Source organism: Chenopodium album, chromosome 1 (genome assembly GCF_948465745.1).
Source record: "Chenopodium album chromosome 1, dcCheAlbu1.1, whole genome shotgun sequence".
Classification (NCBI taxonomy): domain Eukaryota; kingdom Viridiplantae; phylum Streptophyta; class Magnoliopsida; order Caryophyllales; family Amaranthaceae; genus Chenopodium; species Chenopodium album.
The window spans coordinates 41,425,820-41,451,695 of record NC_137834.1 but is presented as its reverse complement, the minus strand read 5'-3'; positions in this window follow the sequence as shown (position 1 = coordinate 41,451,695).

Genomic DNA, 25,876 nt, shown 5'->3' with positions numbered 1-25,876 from the left:
AGGAACAGGAAGTTGATTAGCATCAATCAGGTCTTGGATTGCATCCTTCAACCTCCAACACTTTTTCAGTAGTATGACCTTTGCCTTGATAAAAATTGCAATGAGCATTGGGGTCATAGCTAGCAGTTCTGTTCTCTGGTCGAGGTTTTAGAAAGGGTCCAATTGGCATAATCAGTCCTTGACTATGAAAGCGATCAAAAGCAGCATCGTAGCTCATTCTCAAAGGCGTGTAAACCCTTCTTTGCCTTTGGAATCTCGGAGTGGGAGCATTAAGAGCTAACACATCATTTACATTGAAGTTGTTGGTAGCATTATTGGGCTTGGAAGACGAAGAAGAAGGAGTGTCGTTCTTCTTGTTTTTCTAAGTGTTAATGTTGTTATGGTTGCTACCAGCAGTTTTCATCAGTTCATCTTTGATATTGATCCCAATATTGTACACAGCTTTGAAGGTATTTAAAGGAAAAAACATCAAGTGTTGCTTGTACTTATGAGTCAGATTTGCAATAAATAGGTGAACCATCTTTTTCTCTTTGGGAGGATCCACCAAGAGTGTAGCTGTTTCTCTCAACCTGCTTAGATAAGTAGTGAAGCCTTCATTCTCCTTCTATTTGAGAATGGAAAGTTCATGTTCAGAAGTCTTGGCTTGGATATTACACTTGTAACGGTTCACAAAGCTTTCAGTAACATCCCCCCAAGTTGTAACATGTTTAGATTCCACAGAGTAGAACCACTGTTGACATGCATGCTCCAAGGATAGAGGGAACACAGTAAGGAAGAGTGTCACATCTAATCCGTGAAGAGCCATGGTTGCAAAAAAATCCTTCAAGTGGAACAGCGGATTATCGGTAAGCTTGAACTTGGGAATGTCAGCAGTGGAAAACTTTTCAGGAAGTTTGTCCCTTATGGACGAAGAGGTGACAGGTTGCTCCACATAGGTGAACTTTTCAGAGATCTTACTCATCTGTTCTTTGATATTGTCCATTGTCGCGGTAGTGACATTGTTTTGATTGTTTTGCTTTACCGTGTTGACCCTGGTGGTGAGTGTTTGCATCATGTTAGGTAACATCTCTATGGTCCTGTTAATGTTCTCAATATCCTCCTTAGTAGCTATTGGTTGAAAGTTGACTTGATATGGACTTTGTGGAGATGATTGTGGTGGTTTCCTTATACGCCGCTTTGGTATAAGAGGTTGTTGAGGAATTGACTCGAACCGTAACAATTTTCCCCTGCTTCTTTACCAAGTGCTGTGACATCAAAACAAACACACCTTTAATGAATAGACTTAACTTGACCCATCCGGAAAAGAAAAAGCGAAACAAAAAAACCGACAAAAGACCATCCTAAAGTACGGTCATAAAATGGTGCACGGCTAAAGGAAAAGTGTTTAAACTTGACACAACATGTGAGTGATTAAGCGAGGTTATGGACACGAGTTATGACCGTACAACCAGATATGACATAAAACCAGACATACGAACCACATAAGCACGCACAAAGACAAAAAAAGGACTGGACAAATCTCCTGGGCACCATGTCACAGTGCTGACTATCGTGACACGGTATAGTGCACTGTCGGACGGGACAATGCACCGTGTCACGGCATTGTACACCGTGGCGCGGCAGATCTTCCGTGACATGGTGCACAATTCCAGGCCTAAATTTTGTGAAATTTCCACGTTTTAATCAACTTTAAGTCCGTACTAATTACTATGTGGAAATAAAAACTCTCTGTCATAAGTTAAACAATATGATCAACACACACGTGGTTTAGCACCAATTAAACCAAGTATCATTTAGTCACAATGATGTAAAAAAAGAGTTCACAACCTAAGCTCAAGATCTATGTTCAACTATAGGTCAAGCTTTGGGTGTCAAAAGGGTACCATGGTTAAGAGTTTGGACGCGTTAGCAAGGCAGCTTCCCTTGAGGGTGTATGCTAACGGGCGGCTCCGCGAGTTCGTGATGAAATCAAACTCTACTTCATGGTTTGGGTGGATTTAATAACTCGGATGAAACCTTATTTCCATGAGCGTGTTTGGGTTGATAGAGCTTAAATGCCCCGGGGCTAAGACGTATGTAGAACACACACATTTTTTCAAAAACTGAACTGATTTAAGGACTGACGTGACATGGCAGAGTATACCTTGTCATGGTGCTGCACACCGTGTCACGGTGTACAGAGCCATGACACGGCAGTATATACCGTGGCGCGGCAGTCAAAAAATCTGACTAGTGCTCTATTTTCCTTCGTTCGCAATCAAGTTATTCAATTTTTCCTATGGGACAGACCTAAATGCGACGTTAAAATTTCTATGCTTATGCAAAAATGCCAAATTAATCAAAGGAATATTTTTCAATAATCTTTCAAGTCTCATCCACTCATCTTAATTAAATACCGATCACTGAAATCGATAAATAATAAATAACCAAGAATCCTCCTAGTGGAGTCGCTAAATTGTAGGCGTCTTTCGAAGCGCGCCTACGTTAAAGCATGTGTGAATGAACTTGTACGATTAGGGAGTGGGAATTGACATTATACGATTAGGGACAAGAAAAGTAGGGAGCCGCCAACAAGTTTTTAAGGAACTTGTAAACCGTTCACGGATCATAAAAGGCAACCACGATTAAGGGACAACAAAAAGCAACAACGATTGACCCGTGAAGGTTACACCCCATTCATAATCCATGAGATTACTAACTCCATATGGTTCGGAACCACGAAAGGAGGATCGGGATGATGGTACAAAGTGAGTCATGGAGTCACATTCGCCTGTATTGGCCTCTACTCGATTCTTATTGTAAAAAGTGATTCATGCGATCTCAAAGGCATACAAACAAAATATAAAATTTTCTCCAAACTAATATTATGCTAAATTGGTTGAATATTAAGGCAGCACATAATTTTAAAATATTAGTGGTCACTTGAATTAATTACAAGTTTAAAAAGGAACCTAAACCGTTTGTGCAAATTATCTTATTAGGCATGATTTTTAATGACATATTCCCTTTAAATATGAAATATGGTGATCATAATTATAATAAAATAAGCATCAATAATGGAAGCAATTTAAAAATAAATCCAACAATATAAAATCATTAGAAAAATAATAGAAACAAAAGGAACACAATTCTTACTTTGATTCTGTTTGCTTGCATCTTTAAAATAATAAATGAGTTAGTAACTTCAAGGAAAAATAATAAAACAATAATTAAATTAAATTAAATTAAATAGAGTTGATTTGGGGTAAAACCCTCAAACAGTTCTACCTTTCACGCCTTTGCTTAAGGACAGAACCTCGAGTAAAGTATGGACTCCTTGGAGTGCTTGAAGAGGGAATTTTGAAGGAAGAAGGGTAGGCTAGTGTTTAGGCTAGAGCATAGAAGACAGAAAAAGAGAGTTAATTGATGCCTCGTACATAAAAAATGAGGGGGTATTTATAGGGAAAATGATTAGAGGGAACACACGAAACCCTAAAAATAGGGCTGGCAATCCCTAACCCGACCTGATAACCCGAACGAACCCGACCCGAAGTTACTAAGAGAAACCCGATCCGAACCCGAATAACCCGAATTTGACCCGATTTGACCAAAATTTCATATTTCATAATAATATTAAGTTTTACACTATTTTTTATTGTTACTAAGCATAACCCAAAATTGACTCGAAGTCTGACCTGAACCCAACCCACTAACCCGAATTGCCACCCCTTCCTAAAAAAATAAAAACCCTATAAAATAACACCGCGACACGGCAAAGCACACCGTGACACGGTGCTAGGCACTGTCAGACGGGGGAAAATCCCGTGACATGGAGGAAAACTGAGTGACACGAGAAATAATTAGGTTACGGGAGACAAAATGCGTGAAGGGTTTACGCGGAAAGGACACGGAGTTGTCCCTTGGCACAACACTGGCACCGTGTCACGGGAATGCTCACCGTGGCGCGGCATTGGACCCCGTGACGTGGGAAACTGTGCGTCCATTTTTTCGTCTAAATACATTTTTGCCCTAATTTCGTTCAGCCTTTTTAAGTGTCGATTGATAATATCGGGCCATTTCTGATTTATTATTTATTCATTGGGCCAAAAAAATCAAATAAATAAAATAAAAAGGTTTAGGCCAAAATAATTAAATTAAATAAATAAAAAGTTTAGACAAAAATAAAAAATAAATTTTGCTTTGGCTAAACATCAAGACTGATCCATGGACTATTAAAAACTGAATTTAATTAAATACGATTTTTTAAGCACTCTCGGGATTAAATATTAAATCCGACCAGTAATGGCGGTGAAAGATTGTTCATCATCGGGTTTGGTTTCAGGGAGACATTTTTAGGTGTCTAAAGAAGCCCCCCCCCCCCCACTTTGACCGAGTTTATAGAAACGTCAGTTTCGAAAATGATAGTCAAATTAGTCGACAGGGAAAGAGAATGATTTAAGACATTTTGTGATCCTAAATCATTCTATATACGCCGATATCTACAGAAAAAAGTTAGTTCCACAGATGAAAGAGTAAAGGGATAGAATACGTATCTGACACCAGTGTATCTATGACAAATAAGTTTGGTAGCTTCCTATGTTTGAAGGAATCCACCGGATGATGTTTTGCTGAAACACTTTTAATGCCCGAGGAAAGTCTACTCATGAATTTGGTAGCTTTCAAAGCCTGAAGAAACCTACCGGATGATACTTTCCATGCCTGAGGAAAGTCGACATATGATTTTGGCGTTTTTCAATGCTTGAAGAAATCCACCGATAATGCTTTCCATGCTTGAGGAAAGCCGATAGAACATGTAACACCTCCAAATCTCCCTCTACGGAAATACTAGTATAATACGTATAATTATACCATAGAGATAGACTTAGGCGTATTACCGCTGCGTGATTACGCAAGGCTACTCAAAACACTTAACTCAACACAAAAACTTGCAGTGGAAACTCAACTTTCTTTTATTAATATTTTTTAAAATAGTAACATTGTTATGAGTATTCAAAATAAAGACAAGACCAACATTCCTAAACTAGGTGAAGCAAATCCCGGGACTCCCATATGCTCATTCATGACTCCACCTGAAAATAGTCAACAATGCTTACCATTATGGTAAACAGGGCGAACCAAAACAAATAAGAAATACGGATTAGCAAATTATGCTAAGTACGATAAGTGCAAGATAGTGTAAACTCAACTTATTTGCAAACATGCTTTTAAAACCAATTCCAATAATTAATCCAATAAATTCAAACTCATTATTCCAAAACTGATTCTAATGATTAATTTTTCAAAATAATAGTTAATAAAACCAATTCCTTTATTAAGAACCAATTCCTTTTAATACAATTCCTCACCCAAGTGTGCACACCCCCAAAGCTAAGGCTATTCTTGAGGAAAGACCCGGTCATACAAAGTCCAAGACCTTCTCAATAAACCAAATCTGCATAGTGGGATTACTAATATACTTTTAAAGCATTAATAATAATAATTTAATGGTTCAATAATTCCTTTTAATATCCAATAATTCCAATATAATTCAAACTCTTTTTTAATAATTCCATTTGCTTTCAAAATCAAACCTTGTAAATAAATACTTGAGAATAAAATCTCATATTAATACTTTTCAAAATTAACAACTCTTAGCTTCCTTGAAAAACCTTTATTTAATTCAACAAACCTTTTAAAATCAATTCCTTTACTTAAACACGATAATTAATCCAAAACATTCAAAACATGATTTAAAAATCAATCATTCAATAATTTTATTAAAATCAACAACTTCAAACGTAATTTTTTTCAAAATCATAATTAAAATCAATTTATTTTAATCACCAATCAAATCATGTAAAACACATTATTCAAACCAATCACTTTCAAAGTTATCTAACCACCTAAACGTACCTGGATCCTTGCTAGAAAAACCACACAAAAATAACCTCAAGAACCTTGATTTCAAATATCAATAAACACTTAGCACTTTCAAAGTTCAATCACGAATACACCTCGCAAATAACATAACCATAAGGTTATCACAACATAAACTGAAATCTAATGTGCATGGACTATAAAAGTCTTTTAAAATAATACTTTAATATTAAATTATATCTTTGAAATAGGTATTTGTATTTTGTAAAACTAACCATAAAGAAGATAAAGGAATAGTTTTGAAGAGAATCGAATTTTCGTTGGAAAGAATAGGCAGAAACTTGCAGAGGCCATAATTCCTTCAATTTAACTCCGAATTGGGTAATTCTTGAGCCTAACCTCAAGTATTTTTTGAGAGAAACAATATTTTGTGAAATGTAAATACCCCAAAAAATTACCAGAAATGCCCGAAAATTGGCTTCAAATATGAACGGGATGATTTGTGTAAAATTGAGGTGAAGAAAAGAAGAGAATTGGTGACAAGAATGTGAGAGGTATGCAGGGGTATTTATAGGCTAGCTCATGCAAGAATTATGGAAGAGAATGTGGGAAGAATTATGGAAAGTAGGGTTTATGGGATTACTTAGAGAAGTGAGTAAAAGGATTAAGGAAAGTTTTGATATTAAAGAGATTGTGTATAATTTAATATGGAAGGTATGTATGTCATGAAAAATATTAAGGAAATTGGAATTAATTGGGGAACAATTAATAAGAATGAATGGTAAGAAAAAATGATGATTAGATATTACAAAGATGGAGAATTAAAATTAAGGAAAATAAGAGATTTTGGGAGATAATTAAAAATACAATTTACCAAAATAATTTCCCCCAAAATAATATAAGGCCGAAAATATTGAGCTTACCATAGCTCAAATTTTTGGATTCCCTTAGTAGTATTTAGGAAGAATTTTGCTCGGTTTAAGGAATAAAAATGATTGTGTAAATAATATAGAATAATTAATTAAATAATTAATTAATTAAATACCAATTATTCACCAATAATTATCTAAGAAAATTAGATTTTCTATACATAGAAAATCCAAATTTCCTAGCGAAATAAAAGGGAATTTTTGGCCATTTAATATAATTAATAAAATATAATTTTTCTTTAATTAAAATATCCAAAATATATAAATAATCCGGTTTTTAAATAGGATAAATGGATAATAAATCTTATCCAAAATAATGATTAGTTTTCAAAATATTTTGGCGCCAAAATTCAAATATTATTTTGGCGCCAAATAATAAATTTACTAAAATACACTTTTTATAAAATAATTCTTAATTAATTAAGTAAAAAATACGTATGAAAATACGGGGTATTACAGAATAATTTGGCGGTTTTCTACACTTGAGGAAATCCACCGATAATGCTTTCTATGCTTGAGAAAAGCCGACTTGGTGGTTTTCCATACTTAAAAAAATCCACCGATAATGTTTTCCACGCTTGAGGAAAACCGACAACTGATATAATCGCTGACTTCTTTACTTTGAGAGGTGACAACGCCGACAATTTTCCATGCTTGAGGAAAAAACTTTCGAACGAAATTTGCAAGTGTATGATGGTTCGATTATCCCCAAACGTGGGCCGCAGATGATTTACCTTTAAGTCGACCGTCCCACAATATTAGGTGATTAATGTGTCTTAAATGCAACCCTAATGCTTGTTAGGGGTAAACTGGTAATTTTGGTACCATATAAATACCAATTAAAATTTTTCGCACAATTCAGATGAGAAAATAACTGTCCAAAAGTTGCGAAAAACCATTCCAACTTAGTCAAAGATGCTAAAATATCTGCCAGGAGGTTTAAGGAGTGTGTAGGACACACAGAAAGGCACCGCGCCACGGGGAATAATCCCGCGACACGGTGGAAAACCCCGTCTAACGGTGGACAACCCCTTGACGTGGGATTTTTTTTTTTTTGCTGAAATTTTCAATGCGCCATGATTACTTCAACGTGCCATGCGCAGAATTACCGTTACGTGGTAACGAGATTCGTGGCACGGGAACGGAGCCGAGTAACGGTTACTTTTTTGGCTTTAAATTCGAGCTGCTGCTTTCCCATTTTCTTACTTTTTCTTCGCCATTTTCATTCTTTCGATCTTCTTATGTTCTCACTTCTCCTTTTTTAATTTTTAATTTCTCCGGTCACCGTGCCACGCTATTCAGCACTGGCGCATGTTAGATCTCACCGTGTCGCGGCGTCAGTTACTGTGCCATGACGTCTGTTCTCGTTGCACGACAATTTGTTTCTTCGTTTTCTTGTCGTTGCTGCTGTTAGAAGTCCGCCACTTCCGTTAGAGTATCACCGCGACACAAGAAACCTTACCGTGCCGCGGCTTAGACCACTGTGTCGCGGTGGTTGCGCTGCAGAAATCCTGCGGTTTTTCGAGCTTTTGGAGCTCATTTCTCTACCAAATTTGGTCTAATTTTTTTCTATTTTCCTCATTTTCGATCTCCCACAAGGATCCATGTATGTTTCCTTTGATTTTTTTTCTCAAATTTTATTGTAAATTCTATATTTGCTTGAAATCTTGAAAAATCAAGTTGGGGGTTTTTGATTTTGAGCTTCTATGTCAAAAATCTTGCCATGAATTAATTTGTATATGAATATATGTTTGTTTGTGAGCAATTTGAGACCAAGTTTGTGTGATTTGGTAAAGAATTGAGAAAATCACCATTTTTTGGTAATACTTGTGTGAAATGGTGTTCTTATTGTTCATGTTTTTTTTTGCACTTGAAATAGAGATATACTGGTTGTAGATCTTGTAAAATATGCCATGATGTCTCGATCTATTGTTCTTGTGCAATTTCGAAAAATGCTCTGTTTTGTGTATCTAGTGTATTGCCATGGAGAACATAGTATCATGCGATTAGGAGAACTGTAGTATTAGTTCGTCAAGGAGAAACTAAATACTAGAAATAATTCTACTATTTTTGCTAATTTCTAGCCTTGAGCTAAAAATTTTGCGTATAATAGAAAATGCCACTTGAGGTAGCTGTTAAGTAGCTTTTAAATAAATAACTAAATAACTTAGGAAATGATGATAAGCATTTAGATTTTTATTTTTGTAATAGCATGCCAAGACAACAAGATCGCAATCTTTCTACTCGTGGTCGACGTCAAGCTTTTCGAGAGGACATTCCCTCAGTTCCTGAGGGCATGGGCGACAATGCCTTGGAGACTGATCCTCGCCCTTCTTCGAGTAGGGGTAGGTGGATTCCACCTCCGTGGACACCAGACGAGTTGGTTTTCTGCCGTGAGAACCACATTTCTCACCGTCCACTTGCCGGCATAGTCGATGGTTGTAGGGAATATTTCGAGCATTACCTCAAACTTGAACCCCACTGTGATTATACACTAAAGTATGGTGGCGTCCAAAGGGAAGGAAGCTAGAGAAAAAGAGTCGCAAACAAGTTTTAGGAACTTGTAAACCGTTCACATGGTGAAGGTTACACCCCTTAACGATAAAGGAGATCGTCAACTCCAATAGGTCTGGAACCATGACTGGACGTTCGAGGTGAAGGTACAAATCCAAACTAAAAGAGATTGAACCTGCCCTAATAATAGGCCTCTACTTTATTCTTCTCATATTCATGTGCGCTTTCTGACTAACATGAAATCAATAGGCTTATCCCTAAACCTGTTTAACTATGTTGGTTGAATATTAATGCACAAATAAATCTATTATTGGCGATCACTTGAATTATAATCAAATTAACCCTAAACAAGATTATTTATTATCTTATTAAGCGTGATTACAAGTACCAATTCCCTTTAAACATGTATAAAAGGTGTGATCAAGCAATAACAATATAATCAAGCAACATAAGAATCATCATAAATAATTATTATAATAACAATCATAATCATGATAACAACCATAATAATCATAATTAAAATAATCATATTAAAGCATAAAAATAGCAAGATTCTAGGCATGATACTAACAAGATTAATAACAAACCCTAGCATGTCACTAAGAAACAAAGATCAAATATTTAGCCCTAACTTGATACTAACATGAATATTAAGAAAGAGAATAAGAAGCATCATAGAAATCATAATTGATTTTAGAAACTTATTCTTTACCCTGAATATGATACTAGGAATCATTGTTGTCATTTAAAACATCAAGCATCCTAACATGATACTAGGAATTATAATAACGACCTAGACATGATTTCTATATCATAATAACGATGCAAACAATTAAAGCACTTACTTCGATGCCTCGTATCTCTTTCTAATAACAAAATACACGCGTTAGTAACTTCACCGAAAATAATAAAACAAACAATTAGATTAAATAATTAAAAGAGATATTTAAGACCAAACCCTCAGAAATTAAACCTTTCACGTGTAGGGCGAAGGCTACCTTGAACTTGTCTAGGTGTGTCTAGATCTTGTTCATGCGGAATTTTGTATAAGAAAAGGCTAGTTTAGAAAAGAGAGAGAGAGAGCATATCAAGAATTTCTTGATGAGAGTTGGTGAGAAGAATCAGAGAATTGATGATTGAAAACGGGGGTTTTAGGAGGCTATTTATAGAGAAAATCAATCGGATATGATAAAAAATGAATTAGAGTTTTGAAAAGAATAAAACACGACGATGTCGCCAAACACGCGCCTGCCGCCAGACGACAGGGCTGTCGCCAGGCGACAGACGTGTCGTACGGCATTGCAATCAATTTTCCACGTGTTTTCTTATTTTGATAAAATTTAAGCATACGAAAGGGTAAAATTGTATTTTTCTTAAAAACACTTCTATTATTCTAATTAAAACTCTTAAAAGTCCATTTATCAATGCTAATCAAATTAGTATTCAAAAGAACCTTTTAGAAGATTCTAGAAGACTATAATCAATCCTAATCGCATTAGGAATGATAAATTAATAATAGGCCCTCCTCTAGATCATTGGGACGCATATAACAATCAAACCGGGCCCATTTTAGTAATTTGGCCATAACTTCCTCATTATTCATCGGAATTGGGCTTATAATATATCGTTGGAAATCACTTTTCGAACCCGACCCAACTACACCATTATTGGACCCTTACCATGGACCAAACCAAACTGGATTTGCTTTTTTCTTAAAATAGGTTTACAAAAACAGAGAGAAAGAAAAGAATTAAAACTAACCGCAACACTAGACTTTCCACACTTTCACTTCATTCGATTATGATTCGACGTGAAAGTTACTCATCACCGGTTTTGGTTTTGGGGAGACACAAATGGGTGTCTACTGAAGCCCCCACTTTGACTGAGTTTGGAGAAACGCAACTTTCGAAAACAAAAGTCAAAGTATCGATAGGAACGGAGAATGATTCAGAACGTTCTGCGATCCTAAATCATTCTTGTCACGCCGATACCTGCAAACTAGCACTAGTTAAAAGAGATAGGAGAGTTAAGAAATGTGTATCTTGCACCGTCGAGCACACGTCTATGAAGGTAACCGATTTATTGTTGTTGATAACCTTCCACAAGCTAGGGAACACCATCTTGCTGTTTTTTTTTACGATCTTCCGCAAGCTAGAGAATACCGCCTGAAGACTACTACGCCTGAAACTTCCTCCAATTTTGTCGTGCTAGACTTTTGCAAGCTAGAGAACCCCATCAAAGATTCGCCTGAAACGACCTTCGAGCGCTTTGTGACCACCTTCCGCAAGCCAGGGAAAATGACGGAAGATTGCTTCGCCTGAAACTATCTTCATTTGTTGCGACAATACCCTGAAGAGTATAACCGAAGACCAACGCCTGTTGATCCTTTGCTTTTGCTATGCTAGTGCGTCGGCGGTTTGCTGCTTGTGAACTAGTATGTCAGTGCTTCTTTATTGTGAACCAGTATGTCAGTGCTTTTGTATTGTGAACTAGTATGTCGGTGCCTTTGCTGTATGTATGAACCATTATGTCGATGCCTTTGCTGCTTATAACCATTATGTCGGTGTCTTTGCAATGAGCCAATGTTTAGGCGCTTCAAGCTAAGTGAGACGATCATTTATCAGGTCGATCACTTAACGCGATTGTAACTGAGCCGATTACTAAATCATGTCAAATTGCTTATAGGGGCTAACTGGCGTACCAAGGAACCTAAAATTGTTGTACAAGGTCTAAATAACCGTTCTGAGTGGCTTAGAATTTTGTCGCCGCTACAACGTCGCTGGCGCCGCGTTTTTTCTCTATCACAGGGCGACAGAGCTGTCGTTTGGCGCCAGAATTAGGATTTCCGTATAAATCCCCTTTTCTTCCTCATGTCGCTACTACTGCTCTTCTGCCTTCGAGTTTTGCCGCGAGAGTTCAATTTGCTCGTTCTTGCTCGTTTCTCAACCAATTTCCCTTAAATTTGTTGCCAATTGAAGCTTTTTTCATCTAATTTTTTTATCTATGTAAGTTTTTCCACGACGATTTTTGCACATGTTTGCTCACGAATTTCTTAAAAATTTGAAACTTGTATTACTTAATTTGTTTTGTTTGTCAAATTTTATGCCATGAAATTGCTTGATTATGTTTGTATATTGCCTTAGGAGTATTTTGAGACTTGTTTGACTCAATTTGGTGAAGAAAACGGACAGTTCACCATTGTTGAACCTCTTAAGGTCGGGAAAACAATGTGGCTCGTTCTTGATGTTTTTGCTAGTAATTCTTGTCCAATTTATCACAATAATTATCATAGTATTGCAAGAAATTGTTTGGATGCTTGAAAATTGACGTATATGCTTGTATTGAAATTGTGCTATGTTTTAGTACTACATACTCAGTTTTTTTTTTTGCGAACATAGTATCTTGCGGCTAGGTGAACCTTAGATACTATAGAACCTTAATTTTTGTCAATATTTCACAATGTACTATGGCAAGACAGCGAGGTTTGGGTTCAAGGTCCCGAGTCACGCGACGGGAGCATGAGCCCATTGAGGAGGACGCTGACTCGTCCACTTCTCTTGGTGACTTCCGTGAGTGGGATGAGCGGACATTGTACTTTGCCCCTGACCACCACATTTCTAAGAGGGTGCTTCGCAGGATTACTAGGGGTAGGACGCGTTGCCACGGCTCGGGCAATGACACCCTGGCCAAGCTTTACAGGACGTTCTTTAGCGTTGATGAGGGTTTGCAGCTTCTCTGGGAGTCTTCTGGGCTGACTTCCCTATTTCAGGCCACGCAGTCCATGAGCTCTTTTAACGGGGGTCACCACGTGGTTCGTGCTCTGGTGGAGTTCTTCTGGGACACCACCAACACTTTTCACTTTCCTTGGGGTGAGATGATGGTCACCCCATCCGACTTCTGTCTCATCTCGGGACTTTAGTTTAGTTTGACTGCGCTGCCGTTCGACAGCACCATGAGCGTCTACTCTCCTGAGGTTGATGAGCTGTTCGGTCCGGTTGCTGTTCGGGCCCGTGCTGAGGTGGAGCCATCACAGATCAGCACCTAGTGCATTTTCCAGTCTACTCTGGCGGCAGCTTTTGAGGACGATGCGACCACCTGAGAGCAACGGGTGCACATCTTTGCACTTACTTTGCTGTTAGGGATTTTTTCCCCTGACAAGGGTAGTAGGGTGCTGCTTTACTACCTTCCTGCTGTGCGCGATCTTCACCTGGGACTTATGATTGGGCCAGCTTGACCTATGCCAACTTTCTTCCTGCCTTGCGAGACTCCTGTCAACACTGGTCTTACACGGGAGACATCACTCTTTCTGGATTTTGGAGAGTCGTAGAGGTATACTTCGTCTATTACAAAGTTAGCTCTAAGTTCTTGTTAGCACTTGCTGATATATTTTGTCTTTTGTAGATCTGGTTCTACGAGTACTTTCCTTCACTCTCGCTGGCGAGGCCATCGCCACGCGAATTTCCTATTGGCGCCTGCTGGGGTGGCCGCTACAGCGGGGTAACTACCATCCATGTTCGAGAGCTGATCCTCTCGGCATGATCTTTTGCATAGTTAACATCTTTACGTCACTTTTCAGTAGATCTTTATCTCACAGGCATTCTTTGCAGCAGCCTGAGGTGCTTTATCGGCCATGGGGCGTCTTGGTTATCCTTGGGCTGGCTGCGCAATACACTGCTGAGCGTCGCTACTTCCTAGGGACATATGGGGCGGCGACGTACCTAGGAGAGAGAGTCGCTATTCAGCACTCCTCGGAGATTCTTGTCGTCCCTGTTCCTCCGCCACGTCACATGTTCAATGACTTGAGGCTGCTCAGCATGTCGGAGAGGTCGCCTACTGGTACCCTTTGGCGATCTCATGCGATCCCATGGCAGTGCTACGAGGAGGAGTTGCTGCCATTGTTAGCTCCGGCCCCTATCTGTCTGCGGAGGAGGCGATATGTTTTTTTATCTTTTACCTTTTGCTAAGTAGCCCCTAAGAGTGATATTTTATATACTTTGGTTTGTTTTTTTCTTTTGCCAGAATGAGCCTACTAAGTTCGTACCCCCTCGTATGTCCATCCATTACCAGGGGACATACGGGCCTATCGAGGAGATGATTCCTTCGGCTCCCGAGGATCAGCGCTTTGTGGAGCAATTTATTCCTCGCCACCAGACTCGGGTGAGTTATTTACTTGCTATTTGTTCATATCTGTCTTGTATTGTTACTGATTTTATTTCATTGACAGTTCTCGTGCTAGGTTGTTACGGCGATGGCGAGGTGCATAGACGCCTTTCGTAGCCAGCTCGTACGGATGAGGAACGTGACTTCTTGTCGTCGCGACAACGCTGTTTAGGAGGTAGTTTTTTCTCTTTATTTCTGCATTGTTATATTTCTATTTTGATTGCTTCTAACTTGATTTCTACTTGAAGGGGCAGCCTATTCCTTCCTATACCCAGACGAGACTTGAGGTTCGGAGAGAGCCAGCTAGGTCTAGCTCGAGGCGTCGCCGCACTACTTCTGGCAATCGGGGTGGTCGATATGACGCTGCCCGGATTAAGGCGGTGGAGGGCTCTGGCTCTTCATCTAAGGGTGCACGTGATGGGCCGGTAGGCCAGGGAGAGGCGACGGTGGTGAGAGGTACGAGGTCGGCTCGTCATCGCAGCAGCCTCCGCACCTCAGCCCGTGCTGATTCATTCTCAGGACGACCTTGGGTGGACGGGTCTTGAGCTGAGTTTTCCTCCTCTTGGAGAGACTGGAGCTGGTGGGGAGCATACTCCTTGTTCTGCGCAGTTCTTTGATATGATGAACATTCCTCATCATCTGCGTCCTATAGCGCCGTAGTTGTACCTGTGTTGTTTATTTATTTTGACTTTTGTAGGACTTTGCCTGATTGACTCACTTGTTAGACATATTTGTATATACATATTATTATCTATTATGACTGCATTTATTTTTGCATTGATATTTTTCATTTTTATGTGCATATCTGTGTGTGCAAAAAATTGTGATAAAATTAATTTTGCGCAAATTCCGTCATTTTTAATATTAATGGAGGGTATCGACTTTCTTCCCCAAAAGAAAAAATGAAAAATAAATTAGAATTGAAACAAACCTAAAATTAAATTAAGTTTGAATAAATAAAAAAAAAAAGAAAAATTGAAGGAAAATATATTAATTGTAGAAAGGGATAAAATCGTAAAGTCATTGTATGAATTCAAATCATAGCAAAAAAAAAGCGGTTTGTATAGCACGTTGAGGAAACGCTGCAGCGCCACGTGTCGCCACGCGTTTTGCGCTGTCGCCAAGCGTTGATGCTGTCGCCAGGCGACAGGCTTGTCGTTTGGCGCTGCAGTGCGCTGATTTCGAGTCCTCTATGGAGTAAAACTGCGTCAATTTTGTGCATAAATAGCCCCCTAATCTGCTGAATTTTTTCATAACTCCAACAGATTAATCATAATCATAGTTTCTCAACAAGTAATCATGTCTTTAGTTACTAAGAATTTTACCAATTTCACTCGTGAATGGTGTCGGTCTTTAACTGCTAAAGAGAGAAAAGAACTTGACTTTTTTCACATGGGAGGTATTTATGGTGTTAAAGGGGTAGATCTTGATATAAATTTCATTCATACCGCCTTAGAATATTTGGACACAGATCTCATTGTTTTAGACTAGGGTGTGATGAAATTAGCCCTTTACCGGAAAAATTTGGTGCCATCTTAAGCTTCACTTCATTAGATATTGCGGTAATCCCTAGAATAAATGAATATTATTATAAAGACTTTGAGCGCTTCTTTAATTTAATAGACAAAGATCTAACAAATATTGTAGATGGTAATGTAGTTAATTTAAAAGAATTTGCATGCCATTACTTTGATAGACCTTATTCTGAATCTTTTCATGTTTATAGAAGAAGGACTTTTCTTGTTTTCATGCTTAATCAATATCTTCTCACTAGTGTTAGAACTAATGAGGGTCAAGCAGTTATATTAACTGCTTTGGAGCAAATTGAATCTGGAAGAAATTCAATGCCATTAATTGTTGGAGAGACTATGCTTAGTCTTAATGAATTGAAGAGAAATCCAAAAGCACCTATTCGAGGCTCTCCAATTTTATTACAGGTAGAAAAATAATATTTTTAATTAAAGAAATCAAAAACATATTTTTCTATAGTAATATTAATTTATTTGCATTGAATTTTTTTTGCAAATATGGCTAATGGAGAGACTAGAATTAATTAGTCCTCCTGACAATGTTGAAAAATATACTCCAAATTGCTTTGTGAGGCGAATGAAACGCTTTTCTAAGATGGGGCGCCATGAGTGGAATAAAGTCTTTGCCTCTTGCAACTTTTCTTTCAAGTGGGTCATCCCTTGGTGGAAAATACAGAAGATGGTTGGTGTCAACAAGCAACCTTTCTGTCGTCTTCCAATATTAACCAAGATGACTTTTTATTATCCCTGTAGGGTAAAAAGACAGTACAACCTACTTCAAACAATTCCTTTTGGGGATCTTTGTCGTCCCTATGAATTCCCTGTTTCACAAGAAGTAAAGAAATTTGATGCATATTGGAGCGCTAGACCGTTATGGGAAGTGATTATCCAAAAGGTTCCTCCTTCTTTGCCCAATGATGTAAAGAGGTGGCTTCTTAAGAATCCTTCAAAGGACATGAAGAAAAATCTGAGTAAATTCAATGTGAAGAATTGTCTAGGTGACAAGGTGATTCGTGTTAAGGAACGCTTGGGTGAAAAGATTGAATTCAAAACACCTGTGATGCCTAAGAAGAAAGACTCTACAAAAGATAAAGGTAAAAGAAAAGTTGGCACTCCAGAGAAGAAGGTTTGGGTAGAAAAGAAACATGGAGTCCTAGCTAAGGGAGAAACCATTTACTCCAAAATTGAATTTAGATCCTCTAAAGGATACCTACTAGCTAAACTTATGGACGATGAAGAGGATTCAAAAAAAACTTGGAAAAGATCAGCAAAGAAAGAGAAGAAAGATTGAAGCATTGCTTAACTTCCAATTTATTAGACTTAGTTTTAAATTTAAAGTTAATTTGTTTTATTAAGCTTTTATTTAAATTTCATCAATAATGTAATTTTTTTTTTATTTTATTCATGAAATTTCAGCCTTTTAATTAAATCAACTTCTATAAATTTAATATATTAAAGCAATGAAAACAGAAAATTTTATTTTCCAGTAATTTTTCGAGTACGGAAGTCGAAATTTTTCGAAAAACACCGAAATTTGGCCAGGTACTCCCAGAAAAGCGACGCCGTCGTTTTGCAGCTGTCGCCGGACTTTGCCGTCTGTCGGCCGGCGACAGGCGCTGTCGCCTTGCGCTGCAGTCTGTCGGCCGGCGACAACCTTCTTTCTATGACGCTACTGTTCCGTCGAATTTCTGTTGAATTTCTTTTTATTTCTGGGATGCGAGGTTTGCGAAAAATTAAAGTGGCTGCATCCTGTAAAGGGTTGCCTAAGTATCCCTTCCTAAGGAATCAGGCCAAATGTAGCTCTCTTGATAATCCTACTCACGTAATTATGGGTTGGTAAAGGTTTGTCATGTTTGAGCACTTATTGCCATCCATGTCAGTTAGTTTTGCTGCACCTCTTGATAGGATTGTTTTGAAAATATAGGGTCCGGACCAATTAGGCCTAAATTTGCCTCTTGGATCTAAAACATTTTTCCTTAATGCTTTTAACGCCAAGTCTCTTACTTTAATGTTTCTTTTCTTGACCTAGCCATACGAGTTTGATATCATTGGGTATGATATAGAGCTTGTAGTCACTTTTCATCAAGTAGAATTAGCTCTTCATACCTTGCTCTAGTCCATTCGACTTCATCGAGTTCACTTTCTAATGCAATGCGTAGAGATGGTATCTCTAGCTCTACATGTTGTACGACATCCAATCCATAAACCAAGGAGAATGGCGTATTTCTTGTTGATGTGCGAATTGACGTGCGATAACCCCAAAGTGCGAAATGGAGTTTTTTAGGCCAATCCTTGTAATTTTCTGTCACTTTCTCGATAATAGTCTTTAGATTTTTATTAGCTGCCTCAACTGCTCCATTTGCTTGAGGTCTGTAAGGGGAAGAATGATGGTGTTGAATGCCATATTTTTGTAACAATTCATCACACTCAGCTTGAAAGTGAGTTCCATTTTCACTTATCATCTCATGTGGGATCCGTATCGGCAAATGATATTTTTTTCGATGAAGAGTGCTACATGTTTTGCAGTGAGTTTTGCATATGATTGTGCTTCAACCCACTTTGTGAAGTAATCAATTGCTACTAGGATGTATTCATGACCTCCTGTCCCAAGAGGGGTAATTTTACCAAAGATATCAATTCCCCATGTAGAGAATGGCCATGGTGAAGTATAGGTGTAAAGTACAAATAAAGGAACATGTTGTAAATTAGCATAAATTTGGCATTTAGAGCATCTTTTTACATATTGATGACAGTCCCTATACATGGTAGTCCAATAGTATCCTTCTCGCATTATCTTTTGGACTAGCATATTGCCATTAACATGGGTTCCACAAATGCCTTCATGGACTATCCTCATAGCTCTTTGGGCATCCCTTTTCCCTACACATAAGAGAGCTCGACCCTTAGGTACCCTTTTATGTAACTCGTTGTCTATGAGTACGTATTAGGAAAACAAGAGTCTTATTGCTCGTTTTGCTCTTTTTTCAGCATCAGGAGGATATTCTCCTTTGGTGACATAATTAAGTATATCTGTATACCACGGTTCTTCTTCTTCTTCTTCTTCTTCTTCTTCTTCTTCTTCTTCTTCTTCTTCTTCTTCTTCTTCTTCTTCTTCATCTTGGACCACTTCATCGTCTTCTATGACTTGAATATAAGTCGGTTTGTGTCTTTTCTCTATAGTTAGAGGCATTTGCTCGATTTCCATAGGAATCCTAACCATTGAGGCTAGTCTTGCCATGGCATCAGCAAATTGGTTTTCCTCTCTAGGTTGATAAGTGTATCCTACCTTTTCCAACTGATTGGTGAGAATTTCCAAATAAGTTTGGTAAGGGGCTAGACTTTAACTCCTTACTTTTCATCTTTTAGAAATCTGGTTGATGATCAATGAAGAGTCTCCGAATATTCGTAATTTCTTTACTCCCAATGCCAAAGTTGTTTCAAGGCCTACCACGCATGCTTCGTATTCAACAGTGTTGTTGGTAACGTCGAAATCTAGCTTTATGGAGATTGGAACGTGCTCTTCTTTAGGTGATACTAATAATACTCCAACGCCCCATTCTTTTTGGTTTGAGCCTCCATTGAAGTATAAAGTCCAAATATTATCTTCTATGACCATCAAGTCTTCATCTGGAAATTCATTGTCATGTATCGGCGTCGAATCTTCTATTGGGAAATCCGCTAGGAAATCCAAGACCACAGATCCTTTGATATCCTTTTGAGGTGTGAATCTCACATCAAACTAGGCTAAGTTGACTATCCACCTTGATATGGGCCCATTGAGTGTAGATTTCTCGAATAGATACTTAAGTGGATCCATTCGGGAAACTACAAAGACCGTATGCACGAGCATGTAATGTCTTAGGTTGGTTGTGGCCCACACCAATGCGATACACAATTTCTCAAGCGATGTGTAGCGTGCTTCATATTTGAGCATCTTTTTGCTTAGATAGTAGATTACATTTTCTTTAACTTCTACTTCTTGTGCAAAAAATGGCTCCCATTATTTCCTTGGTGACTTTTAAGCACAACCTAAGAGGTATCCCTGGAAGTGCAGGTGCTAATACGGGAGGATTTGCGAGATAGGCTTTGATCTTTTCAAAGCCTTTTTGACACTCATCGTCCCATATTACTGGTACATTCACTAGTAGAAAATATCAAAAAGGCACCCCCTAATTGGCACTGGTTCAGTCCAAACCGGTGCCAAAAATGGGCTACAAAATTGATGGGGAGGCTAAACCAGAATAAAAGGCACCGGTTCACTTCAAACCGGTGGCAAAAACATAAAGGCCACCGGTTTGAACCGGTGCCTTTGTGAACCGCCATTTTAAGCATTAAAAAAAAATAAATTTGGGCACTTTTGTTCAATTCGATATATTTATTCTCAACCCTAAATTTAATTAATTCCACTTTCTCTCTCCTCTCCTCTCCTCCTCTTTCTCTTTCTCTCTCGTCCTCCTTCCTTCTCCTTTTCAGCCGCCATTTCACCGCCACAACAACCACCATCACAACGACCACCTCCGGCCCGGCCCAGCCCAGCACACAGATATGTCGAGTTAGCCGCCCCCTTTCTCTTTCTTTCTCGATCTCCTTCTCTTTCTTCCTCGATCTCCTTCTCTTTCTTTCTCGATCTCCTTCTCTTTCTTTCTCGATCTCCTTCTCCCTGAGGCAGCAATCAACAACCTTGTAATTTTCAACTTGCACCACCACCAAGACCACCACATGCAACACCAATTCGAGGCTATTCGGTTTTTTTTTTCTGGGTTTTTGTTTTAATCGATTTTTTTTATGTTAATTATTTGAATTCGGTTTTTTTATTTTTTTATTTTCTGGTTTTTTTATTTTTGAATCCAAGGTTAATTTTGGGTTCGTTTTTTTTTGGGTCGTTAATCCTGGGTTGTTAATTTTGGGTTCGTTTTATTTTCGGTTTTTATTTTCGGTTTTTTTTACTTTTTTGGTTGTTAATTCTGGGTTCGTTTTTTTTTTTTGGGTTGTTAATTTGTTTTTTTTTTTTAATTTTCTGGGTTTTTTATTTAATCGGTTTTTTTTTTTAATTTAAGCGACTTTATTTTGTTTTTGATTTTTAATTTCTGAGTTTTTTTCTATCGATTTGTTTTTTTTTCTGGGTTTATTCGTACTTAGCATATTTTCTGAGTTTTTTTTTTTTTTTTATTTAAGCGACTTTATTTTGTTTATTCGATTTGTTTTTTTTTTCTAGGTTTATTCGTTTTCAAGTTTTTTTTCGATTTCAATTTTTTTTTCTGGGTTTGAATTTTTGGGATTAAATTTCTGGGTTTTTTTTTTGAAGCTTGATTATATTATTCGATTTTTTTTTTATTCTAATTGGTGCAGGTATGTTATTTAGATCTGAAATTGAAGAAACAAGATACAAGAATATCGATTTAGATGTGAATGGGGTTTTTTTTTTTTTATTAATATTGTAATTTTTTTTTTAATTTATATTGTAATTTTTTTTTGTACTTATATGTTGTAATCGAACTATTTTATTGATGTATATTGTAATTTTTTTTTATTATATACTTTAAATATTCGATGATATTGATTGTCTGATTGATATTGGATTTATGTTTTGATGTGGTTATTAATTTAGTCTATTTAATTTTTAAGTGGATAAAACAAAAAAACAAAAAAAAAAAAACAAAAAAAAAAAAAAAAATTATGCACTTTTGGCACCGGTTAACCGGAGCCAAAAACAAGCAATTTATTTTTTTTTGCTATTTTTGGCACCGGTTAACCGGTGCCAATTATGAGTTTTGGCACCGGTTTGAACCGGTGCCTTTTTAAACCACTTATTGGCACCCCCCACATTGGCACCGGTTCAAACCGGTGCCTTAGGCCGGGTTTGAACTGGTGCCAAATTCATTTTTTCACGTAGTGATTCTTTTTTAGTTTCTTGAATATTGGTTCACATATCGTTTTTAGCTTCGATATGAACCTAGTTATATATTGCAACCGGCTAATAAATTCTCGAATTTGTTTCTCGGTTTTGGGCGGTGGCATTTACATGATTGCCTTGATCTTGGTTGGGTCTATCTCTATTCCTCTAGAGCTTATGACATATCCCAAGAGCTTGCCTGAGGTGACTCCAAAAGCATACTTGGATGGATTCAACCTCATGTTGTATTTTCTTAGCCTTTCGAAAAAATTACTCAAGGCTATTTGATGTCCTAGGCGATCTTTTGATTTCACAATCATGTCGTCCACATATACTTCAACCTCTTTGTGCATCATGTCATGGAGTAAGGCAGTCGCTGCTCGTTGGTAAGTAGCACCCGCGTTTTTCAACCCGAATGTCATTACCATGTAACAGTAAGTACCCCATGGTGTTATGAATGTTGTTTTCTCCATGTCTTCTTCTGCCATGAGAATCTGATTGTATCCCGCGTATCCATACATAAACGAGAGAAGTGCATGATTTGCCGTATTATCTACCAAAATATCGATGTGTGGTAAAGGGAAGTCGTCCTTTGGACTTACCCTATTTAAGTCTCGATAGTCGACATACATTCATACTCTTCCATCCTTCTTTGGGACTGGGACCACGTTGGCTACCCATTTGGGGTATTTGGATACCTTGATAAAACCTGCAGTTATTTGTTTTTGACTTCTTCTTTTATTTTAAGAGCTACATTGGCTTTCATTCGATGCAACTTTTGTTTTACAGGTTTCATTCCTGGAATTAGTGATATAGTGTGTTGAGCTATTTCTCTATTAATGCCTGGAATATCTTCATATGACCAAGAAAATACACCGATAAATTCTTTAAGTAGATTAATTAAATCGGTTCTTTCGTGTTCATTAAGTGTTAATCCGATTTTAACTTCTCTTTTGATGGTTGAATCATTTGAGATATCAACCGTCTCAGTTTTCTCGATTATTGGTGTTTTCTTTTCAAGTGTTTCCATTGCTTTAATGATGTCTTTATCATTTTCATTGTTAGTTAAGCAATGCTCGTCATCTTGGGTTAATGAAAAACACGAGGAGTAAGTAGAAGAAGACATATTACTGAACTCTGAAATCATTACATCAAAAAGGGAAATGTCCTTAGGGACTTGATTACTAACTATCCTAGGAGTAGAATTAGAAGAAATAGGGGGTGCTACAGCTAAAGACTTGGGAGACTCTATAGGAAAAGACTCTGACTCTGACTATGACTATGACTCTGACTCAGACTCAGACTACTCTTCGAACATCAGCCCTTGCCCTGTTGTTATGGAGATTTTTCATCCACTTGAGTAGTCACCTTGACTGTCTTGTGCCACCCTTGTACTAATCCTTCTGCTGGAGTGATGAGCTTTGAAGGGTCAAAGTTCTTGCTTTGTAGGACCGTTTGGATGAGCGAGGAGTTATCCTCTATATATCTCGGCTCATCTTTTTCTCGCCCAAATAGTAATCCCATGACATTAAAGTCAAAGCATGGGGGTGCTTTCTCCTTGTGAATAAGAGTTGGGATTTCATCTAAAAAGTAGCAATCCTGAAAGATTTCAAACCCCAATTGCCATATGCCATTTACAACAAAGGGTTCGGGAAATTCATAGCATGGATAGTTTTCTTCTTCTTTTATGAACTATCCATTGAGAGTGAGAGGATACTGATCCATTGCGATTGCTTTCTTTTGGATGCGAGCATTCCTACGCGCCTTAGACCTTTCCTGGGCTTGCTCAAGATCTTCCCGAGTCGGTTCAAAACCAAGTCCGAAAGTATCTAATTTAGGCAGGCCAGGTAATTCCAATTGTCTTGCTACTTCCTTTTTTCTTTCCTAGAGTCATTCCAGGAAAGTGCCCTTGCATCTTGAGAATAGCATTTACTGTCATATTGGAGTGGGGGTCGTGTTAAAGAGGGGTCCTTTCATCCTCCTCGATTAAAGAGACCTCTTCATTAAAGCCCCACAAGTCTTGATCATCTTCATTATGCTCCACATTAATGATCGGATTTTCAATAGCTTTAATCCTAATGGGTGAAGCATCGATTGTGATTGGGATTCCTCTAACTATTGCTTTTACCTGTTAGTGAAGAGATGAAGGGACGACCCTGAGGTCATGAAGCAAAGGGCGTCCCAACAAAAAATTGAATGAAGCCTTAATATCTACCACTTGAAAGGTAGTGGCATGTTCTATTGCTCCCGCCGTTTTGTTCATAGTAATCTTACTGATTTGGGTATTTTATACCCGGCCAGGTGGCCCAATTAGAAAGTGCCACGTGTCCTCCATATAGGTGCCATTTGGACCTATGGAATGATGACACGTGGAGGGTGGACTCTTCTCCGTCCTACGTGGACTGAAGGTCCAGCAGGGACTATTCAGGTGGCGACACGTGTCACACAAAAAGTGCTTCAAAATCCATTGGGCACAGTGACACGTGTCACTCAGGCATTGGCCCTGGGATGGCGGCCTTCTAAGGCCCAAATCCCGAGGCGCCGCAAACCGGCGTGACCTAATTCCTAGGTCACCAGATCCTAGGAAGGCACACTTTTCAAAAGGACCCTATAAATAGGGACATTATGTCATTTATGACGAGACAACAACAGGAAAGAGAGAGAATTTTTGACACACAATACGAGACAATACGTCACTTACCACATAGCTGTCGTTTTCAAGGAACACACAACACTTTACCTGAGCTTGGAATCTAAGCAGATAACTTTACTTCCGCACGCTTTATCTCCGAACATTTACTGACTTAATCTTCGGAGGCGGACCACCGACCATCCGGCGGTCCGTTTGCTTTGCAGGTACAGGCATCCTCAGTTGAATCCAGTTTCAGTGTTGTAACTCTCCCGAGGGACAAAAACCCCCGAAATATTTGGCGCCGTCTGTGGGGAGAGTACCTCTGAAATGGCTTCACAAGAGCTTGTACCAAATCCGGAGGCCATTCGGCCTCCAAACGATGTACTGGTCCAAACGGACCATGACTCACGTGACGATGCTAATGTCGAAACCTATGTGGATCCAAATGGATCCCTCATTTCTAAACGCATCCGCAGTAAGGAACGGCGAGAGCGTCCCCATGTTCAGGCAGGACCAAGCAAAACTGCTGGTCAGCCAAAGAAGCCCTCGGGGCGGCCGGTTGATCCTTCCCAGGCGGCAGGATCAACTCCCGTCACTCGGGATGAGCTAATGTCACTCCTGAGCAGCCTCAGGGGTGAAATCAAGCAGCTCGCCTAAAAGAAGTCGCCTACTCCTAGAAAGGAGCAGTCGGCCAAGAAGCCAGCCCAAGCTGGCAAACAGAAGTCGGTCAGGGACCGTCAGCCGACTCCTCATCCTGCTCCTAAGGAGAAGGCCAGGCCCCAATTTGACCTTAATCGGCTCCGTTTCCCAGAAATGGGCGCAAGAAAACCCATCCGGCACATACAGCCGGATGGTAGCAAGAAAACGTTCTCTGACGCTCGGCAATACATTGAGGAGAGGAGAACCCAGCAATCAGAGTCGACTTCAACGTCGACTTATCATGATAGCTTTCGGAATACCTCTGTGAGGTGTTCCCAGTCTGTACATGAGACCCTAGCAAGCAGCCAAAGGGTTCAGTCTGGGCCGCATATGATTCAGTCCGCCCAGTACATTGCACAGCCATTGTACCAGGCGCCAGTTGTACCTTACATGCAACCTACCCTCTATGGAGGACAGGCGGCATACGGCTATCAGCCGATGGACTAGCAGCTTAGGCTGCAACACCTTGGAGATCAACCCTCTGCTTTTTCCAGGGAAATAACGGAAGCCGTACAGCCGGCTAAAGTTAAAAACGTTCTGATTGGAGCCTTTGACGGGACTTCTAACCCAGAAGACCACCTGCTAGCATACACCCACCTCATGTATTTACAGGGGTTGGATGATGCCGCATGGTGTCGTTGCTTTCCAGCCACCCTGAAGGGCA